The following is an 8317-nucleotide window of genomic DNA, read 5'->3' on the forward strand; positions in this document are numbered from 1 at the left end:
AAACTTTTCAATCTGATCTGATTATAAGTGGAGTGCCTAAAGTTACAATTCCCCAACCTATACAAGAATATATCTATGTAGGTTGGGGTATTGAGTAACTTATTCAGCAAACCTAGGGGCTCACTTGCAGCTATCCAGAAATTCATAGGCAACATCCTTTTCTGCCATGGTCCCATGCCTTTGCTCCATCTCATCTTCATCCCATGCATAGTCAGTCTTGAGTCATTCATAATTCTTTCATTACTGAAATGGTGTTTTCCCCTGTAAATTGACAAGAGTAAAATCTGATGTGCCTGCTCACCATTCTGTAAAGAATACAGGCAATCCAATGCAACAATGCAATCCAGACAAACAGGATAATAGAATAACAGAGTTGAAAGGGACCTTGGAAGTGTTCTAATCCAACCCCCTGTTCAAACAGGAAACTCTATACCTATGATGGCGAACCTATGGCACACGTGCCACAGGTGGCACACAGAGCAATTTGTGCTGGCACGTGAGCCGCAGGAAAACTTACCTCACTGCGCATGTGCGTACCTCACAGCTGATTTTTGGCTGGTTTGAGGCCTTTTTCAGCCTCCCAGAGGCTTGAGGAAAGCCTCTTCAGGAAAAATAACAGGCCCATTTCATCACTTCCTGTATTTCCGGAAATACTGGAAGTGATGAAACAGGTCTATTATTCGACCTGAAAAGCCTGAAGAGCCTCTGGGAGGCCGAAAAAGGCCTCAAACCAACTGAAAATCAGCTGTGAGGTGCAGTGCAGGTAAGAGAGTGGCAGAGGGGGGAAATTGCACACGCATGTGCAGGGGACATGGGGGGGCGCATTGCCTTCTGGGTGCTGGCACGCAAGCACATGTGCGCAAGCACACACATAATTTTTGGCACAGGAGTCCAAAAAGGTTAGTCACCACTGCTCTATACTATTTCAGACAAATGGTTGTCCAATCTCTTCTTAAAAACTTACAATGTTGGAGCAGTCACAATTTATGGAGGCAAGTCATTTCCACTGATTAATTGTTCTAACTGTCAGGAAATTTTTCTTTAATTCTAGGTGGCTTCTTTCTTTGATTAGTTTCCATCCATTGCTTCTTGTCCTGCCTTCAGGTGCTTTGGAGAATAGCCTGTCTCCCTTTTCTTTGTGGCAGCCCCTGAGATATTGGGAACACTGCTATCAGGTCACCCTTAAAGATTGAGATCAGTCTGCCTACAGATAGTCCTCAATGTATAGCCATTTATTTAGGAACCATTTGAAATTACAGCTGCATTGGGGGGGGGAAGGGACTTGCACCCAGTTCTTGCACTTTTACACCTGTCACAGCATCCCATGTTCATGTGATCAAATTCAACTGCTTAACAGCTCTAGCAAAAAAAAAAAGAAGTAATAAAATCAGGTCCAATTCACTTAAAAGGTGCTTTGCTAAGCAATGGAAATTGTGGTCTCAGTTGTGGTCCTATGTCAAGCGCTACCTGTACTTCAGGTTTGTACAGATGTACGCCATCTCAAGACATTCTTTCCCACTGCTATTCTTTTCTCAGCTTCACCTTAGTGAATGGGCTGGATGTAGTAGCTACAGGGCCACCTCTTTGTTAAGGGAGCTTGAAGAGGCAGTGAGTTTTGACAGATGGACTCTTACTTGTCATGGAGGTGGCATGATTGGCAGATGGTGGCCCACAGGTGACATTGGAAAGGAGGAGAGGAGCAAAATCACATTGTTTAACATGTCTTTAGGTAGAAGCTAAAACAGGCAACATATGCAGTGTAGGCATCAGGAAAAGGCAGCAAATTTGACACCAAGATACTGTTCAAATAATTCAGGGTTGGCCACCAACAAATAAATATCTGGATAACTTACAGTAGAGTAACCCAAGCTCCACAGCTGTTTAATACCTCACAACCAAAGTTGGTTCTGAGAGTGTTTCTTATTAATATTCAAAGATATTCAAAAGGAAGAAGGCATTGCATCCTGGCAGCATTTTATGGTTGGTGTCTTTAGCCTAATTTCGCACTGAGCTTTCCTGAACTGATATAAGATCATTTTGGTTTCATTGCTACAAAAACATATTCTGTTTCTGAATGCTTTTTCAACAGCCTATTCAATATTTTTGCACTGCAGCTCTCTTTTAGGTGCATATGTATGCATCTCTCTCTTGTTCTCTCTCCCTCCCTCTCTCCATCTATCACCTATCACCTATTTGTGTGTGTATAGTTCTCTTTGTGAACGCCCTAAAAAAACACCTAAACTGTTAGAGACTTAATGCTCTGTGGTTTTTCCCACACTCAGAGTAAACAATGCTTTCTTCTTGGCACTTCATTTGAGTGAAAAACTGTATAACAGTTTCCATTTTCAGACAACATTCATATTTTTTTCACAAAGACATGGCATCCCCGGTTTAATTTTCTTAGACTTTTCTTTTTAATTTTCTTCCTAACAGCAAGAAAAATTAACCAGTGGAAAAGATTACCCGTCAGAAGTTGTAGGTGCTTCATCACTGGAGGTTTTTAAGAGAAGACTGGACAGCCACCTGTCTGAAATGGTATTGGGTTTCCTGCTTGAGAAGGGGGTTGGACTAGAAGACCTCCAAGGTCCCTTCCAGCTCTATTCTGACTGATTAGCAGCAATGCACCCATTTTACTGCATCAGCATTATTCAAGACATGAAAATTTTCCATATCTCAGTCATCAACAGAAGACATACCATATATAGTTCCTGCTGTACCTGCTGTGCTGAGTCCCAGCACATATATCAAATGCTTGAGACATTTAAGACAATACTATTTTAAGAATTATTACTACCGGTAAAGTTTCTATTACTGAAGGGCTCTCTGAAGTATCCACATGCTCTTTCAGCTCAGATGGTAGCATCTAGCCCACCCTCTCAAAAGAGAGAGAGAGAGAGAGAGAAACAGAGGCAGAGAGACAGACAGAGACAGAGAGAGACAAAGATAGACAAAGGCAGTGAGAGACAGAGAGAGACAGAGACAGAGAGACAGACAGAGGCAGAGAGACAGAGAGAGAGAGACACAGAGAGACAGAGACAGAGATAGAGACAGACAGAGAGAGACAGAGACAGAGAGACTGAGAGAGAGAGAGAGAATATTCAGCAGGATCTAAAATTATCACTTCTCCCCTCCTCCCACGCATAAGTTTCAAAGACAGGTGTAAGTTCTGCTTTTCTAGTTACAAAGGAAGCACACATAATTTATAAACTGTCAGTAGTAAATATTGCACAACTGTAAGCTGTCCTCATGCAGCTTCCCAACTGCCAACCCATCTTGCAAACATCAAGGACTTTCAAGAGCCTCAATAGACAAACAGAAGCATCTACAACCAGTGTAAATGTATAGATTTCTCTTTTTATATCAAGAGAAAAAAAGGGGGGTTGCTTTCAACTATAAAAGGTTTAAATATCCCCCACTTAGCTTGTTACTGAGCACTTTGGGAAGGGTAGAGAGTAGAGTTTGCCTTTTTTTTTCCCCCTGTGCCAAGGTATTTCCACAGAGCAGGAACAAAACTGAGAAGAAGGAAATGAAAGCAGCTCTTGTGTCAGAACAGGGACTGTGGGAATGACTCAGGACCTGAAGACTGAATCTATTTATCCAGTGAGACCTGCTGAAAGTCCCTTTCCAAGGTAGTGCCATCTACAGGGATCCCAACTGACTTTTCTCAGTGGCAGTTTCCTTTCTGAGCAACAGCCTGTCCTTAGATGCCCATTGGATGTCTTACTGGGCTTTCAAAGGCCATAAAACAGGCTTCTGTAGGAAAGCATTTTGGAATGGGGAAACAGTCTGTCCCTATCCAGGTGGTGCATCTCTATTTTGTCCTTTTATTTCTTGTTGATAATGATTTGTCTTTTTAATCTGATGTTGTTGTTGGGTCTAGGCTGTTTAGACCACTGGGAATTGAATATAGTGGAAAGGGAAGGGTCTGTATTGTAATTATCTTATGAATTGGTATGTCATTGTCTGTGTTACAGTCATAGAAAAGTGTGAGTACTTTGCATTTCTCTGAGTGCAGAGGTGCTACCCTCTTATCTCTATTGCAGTTACCAACTTTAGAGCCGTGGTGGCACAATGGCACAATGGTTAGAATGCAGTATTGCAGGCTAATTCTGCTGACTATCAGCAGTTCGATCCTGACCGGCTCAAGGTTGACTCAGTCTTCTATCCTTCTGAGGCCAGTAAAATGAGGACCCAGACTATTGGGGACAATATGCTGACATGTGTAAACCACTTAGAGAGGACTATAAATCATTGTGAAGGGGTATATGTCCAAGTGCTATTGCTATTTACTGTGGTTTTCATGATGCAAGTAGGTGGATCTCCCAGTTTGGCAGCATCTGGGGGTAGTATACATTCTTTCTCTTCTCCTTAGGCCATTTTCTCTATGAAGCTAAAGAAATAGCAGTAACATCTGGGTTAGATGATTAAGGCTGTGTTTACTATTCAGCAAAAAAAAAAAAAAAGGTTGACTTTGCTTAAGCAGTTCTCCTTCTAGCCTAAGCCAATATTTACCTAAGGCCTAATAGTGATTTATACAGGGGTCATGATTTTGCAACATCTCCTATGTTACTCATTTGGATTCTCAAATAAAAAGTTAATGAAAAACAGGCCAGAACTGTAAGTTCACTTTGTTCAAAATATTTTCAGAGTACAACAGTGATAATGCCTGTGTTTATATTTTAATTTTGTAGCATTACTTGATTTTATAATCTCAAGATTTGGTTTTATGCCTCTTTAGGTTTAATTCAGGCATTAGGAAGCATGTATAAGCATATATGCATGGAAAAGTAGATTTTATAAAGAAGCTGAACCACAGGTGCAAAAAAATGTAAAAAAGACAGACACCTGCTTTACTCTTTGTGATGCTCATTGCTCTATAAAAACATAGGCACTTTTTTTTTTGTCAACAATGAATCATTCAGGGGTTCATTTTAATTAGGAGAATTAGATTTTATTATTGGGGAAAAACAGTCTTGCTTGTCTGACGCATTTCTGGATCTCTTTCCAGGTTTCATACTGTACTGAAGCCAAAATGCAACAAATTAGAATCAAGCTATTAACTTGCAAACTCTAATAAATAAGCTTCCAAAAATCTGCAGTATCATTTGTGTAATTGGCCTTGAGACATCCAAGTCTTAGTGTCTCATCAGCATCAAACTGCCATCCAAACCTGAAATACACTGGGGGTTTCAGATTCTAGAAATTCCCTGCAGCAGTGACCGTTAAAAGAGAGAACCCTGGGAATTGTAGCCCAGGGGAGCTTGAGCGCATGGAGGGGAGGCAAGATGGTAAGCTGCTACTAGCTACTTTCATGAACTGGTTGTCCCCCGTTTCAAATTCTTTTTAAATGGTAATATAGGGTATATTATTTTAATAGCTAGAAGTTGCTAAGAGAAGGAAAGAAGGAAGAAAATTTAAAAAGAAGGAAACCTGAAAGCACTGGGCCCTGGAACTTTGGCATAGAGAAAATAATACAGGATGAACAAAGAGATTGAGAGAATCCATTTTTGATTAAAGTTTTTGTATGTTTAGAAGATAATGGAAGATTATAGTAACCCAACAAAATTCCTTTCAGCATAGGGTTTCTGCTATAGTATATTCTGAATGGGATTAAACGCAGTTTCATAATTATTTCAGAATTCCCCACATTGAACCTCAATGTCCTCAGCAAATACATACATATATATATACATACATACATACATACATACATACATACATACATACATTGAAGTCTCATACAGTAATTATATGGCCATTGATATTTAGCCACATCCAGCACAAGTAGGTTGTATGTAATCAAGTGCTTTACATCTTGTTCTATTTCTCCCTTATGAATTAATCCCAATAAGCAAAGACTGAATGGATAAGAGATAATTTAGTCTGTCTTTCTTCAATGTTTAGAAGTTTACAATATATTTTTCTGGGATTTAATAGGGTCTTAGCAAATATATATTTAAGAAATAAAAGACTTCTGAACAATTTTTATAAGACGAGTCCAAGAAACATATTTTGTACAGTAACATCATGTTCTGTGAGATAATGTAGATCTTCTAGATCACCCTTTTCTCACTAAAGTCTCAGAAGATTGTGCCACAAAAGTAACATGTGCAATAGTTTTTATTTTAAAAAATTAGCAGCGAATGTCTATAAATATATTTATATTTATTGTTTGTTCTCACAATATGCAGGACCTACAGGGCAATACTGCTGTAACTAACTTGGATATATTGCAACGATGATTTTCACATTTCGCAAATTGTTCTTGGGATGAACTCATTTCTATTGAGATGTTTCCCAATATGTACCTTAAACTGGACTTCCCCTCGAGTTCTGTAAGATTGGCTGCTACAGAAGCTGGTTCAAATATGTCCCTATGACTTATAACCCTGGCTGCAAGATAAGGTTGGTTTTCAACAAACTAAGCAAATATACAGGTTTTTTTTTCTGATTCTCAATTATAGTAGCTGCCCACATGACATATCAAGCTGCGGTAGCTTTCATCTATAGCCTAATAGTGCAAATATTCCTCCAGTTATGTTGCAAGTTATTAAAAAATATTCCTATAGTCAGCATATAAATTTTCTTCATACTGCACAATAAACATGAAGAAATGTCTTGGCTGGTGTGCATAGAATATCTGAAAGTTTTCTTACTGACTCTACAAAGAAAACTGCCCTCAACTCAGCTAACCAATTTCTCACAGGATAGGATTTTAATTCAGTTATCTGTGTAGCAGTTACTAAAGCGGCCTAAAGATGTTCCTACACAAAAAATTGATTCCACAATTCCATATCAGCATCTTTTAAATCTGCTGATATATTATTTTTCTACATGAAGTTGAAAGCAGAATTAAAGAACAGTTTCACATAATGGTGAGTTGGCCATGATCTCATTTGGACTTTCCATAAACATGAAATAAAGCCTTTGACCACAACATTAAGCCAAATCAAAACATGAGCCAGCTAAGCATACCACAGGCTTTCTGGATCTTGCTGCAGTCTGTGTCATCCTTCGAGTAAAATAACATTTTAAAATATAAATGTTAATATTCTGAGTATTTCATTGTCTGATACACGAATGCCATTAAATACTAGATGCCAATAATAACCAAGTATCAAGGATAATTATTGGAGTAGAACAAAAAAACACACAAAAGTTGCCATGTTTGAGAAACATTGTCCTAGGAGGTGCTAGTATAACAGACAAATGCAAACCACAAATTCAATAGCCTAACTCTATTTTGTGCTGTATAAAGAAATATTTTAAGTTTACATTATTGAGCTTTGGCAGTCCAGGAGCTATGAGGGAAGAATTTCTAATTTTTTCCATAATGTGCAAGTCCATGACAATTACGCTCATATGAAGTCAACATAAATATGAATTCTGACAAGGTTGAACCATTATAATGAAACACAAGAATCTACTGCTTTTTCCATTCAAACACATCTGGACATGGAGAAAGAGAAAAAGGAACAAGATTTGAGCCTTCATTTTATTATAAAATTTATTTATCATTTTAGTATAAAATTTTATTATAAAATTTTAACTTGGCAGTTGCTGGATTTCTTCTTAATGAATTCCTGAATTTTTGCAATAAATATTTATATCAAAGAACTGGGTCTTTCAATCAGTGACCCGAGGTCTCTAATTTTAATATCAGTCAGCAGAAACCTGGCAGAAGTTTGTAGCACAGAATTTTATTTTTAAAAAACCTGTTTATTTATTAAAACAATTTATAAGGTTGCCCATGTCCCAGAAATGATTCTGGGAGGCATACAAGAGTTAAAAACAACATTTTAACAAATCTCAACTGCCCCACACTATAAATGCAACCCAATTCATAAAAATAACATTAACCAATTAACCAAACCAGAATGACTGATGGAACAACCAGGTCTTTAATACCCTGATTTTAATGCCTGATAAAAGACTAACAACGTCAAGGCTTCCTAATCCCTGGAAGGATGCCCAGAATACCTAGCTTTAATTTATAGGCATCTACTCTTAACTGTGATTATTCCAAAATGACAAAACATCACTGCATCATCATAACACAGATCCCATCCTTTTATACATGGGTAATGATGTCACATGCAAAGATGTAAGGGGTGGACTTTGAGTTTCTGACATTATGATGCATGTTTTGTCACTTATTCCTTCCTCCCTGCCTTGACCCCCTCATAAGGTAGTCCATGACTTCCTCATTATTCCATTCCTTGTTTAATCCTTCTGAGATTCTGACAGCATTATCTAATGGCAGTGGGGCCATTTAAAATACAAATGGAAATCAGATTAAATGGGTTCCCCATAACAA

At 38.3% G+C, this 8317-nt stretch overlaps 1 long non-coding RNA gene across 2 annotated transcripts; it reads left to right on the plus strand.

Annotated features, from left to right (window-relative positions):
- The first annotated feature begins 647 nt into the window (after nt 1-647).
- LOC148128083 (uncharacterized) lies at nt 648-7465 on the plus strand. 2 transcript variants are annotated; one of them, XR_015740722.1, is made up of 3 exons: nt 648-763; nt 5009-5288; nt 6192-7465. It is a non-coding gene; the product is annotated as an uncharacterized LOC148128083 (long non-coding RNA). The 2 variants fall into 2 exon arrangements; XR_015740721.1 differs by lacking the exon at nt 648-763 and adding an exon at nt 3353-3629.
- The last annotated feature ends 852 nt before the right edge of the window (nt 7466-8317 follow it).

The sequence above is a fragment of the Pseudonaja textilis genome, chromosome 1 (assembly GCF_049901715.1).
Source record: "Pseudonaja textilis isolate UNSWEBS1 chromosome 1, rPseTex1.2, whole genome shotgun sequence".
NCBI lineage: Eukaryota > Metazoa > Chordata > Lepidosauria > Squamata > Elapidae > Pseudonaja > Pseudonaja textilis.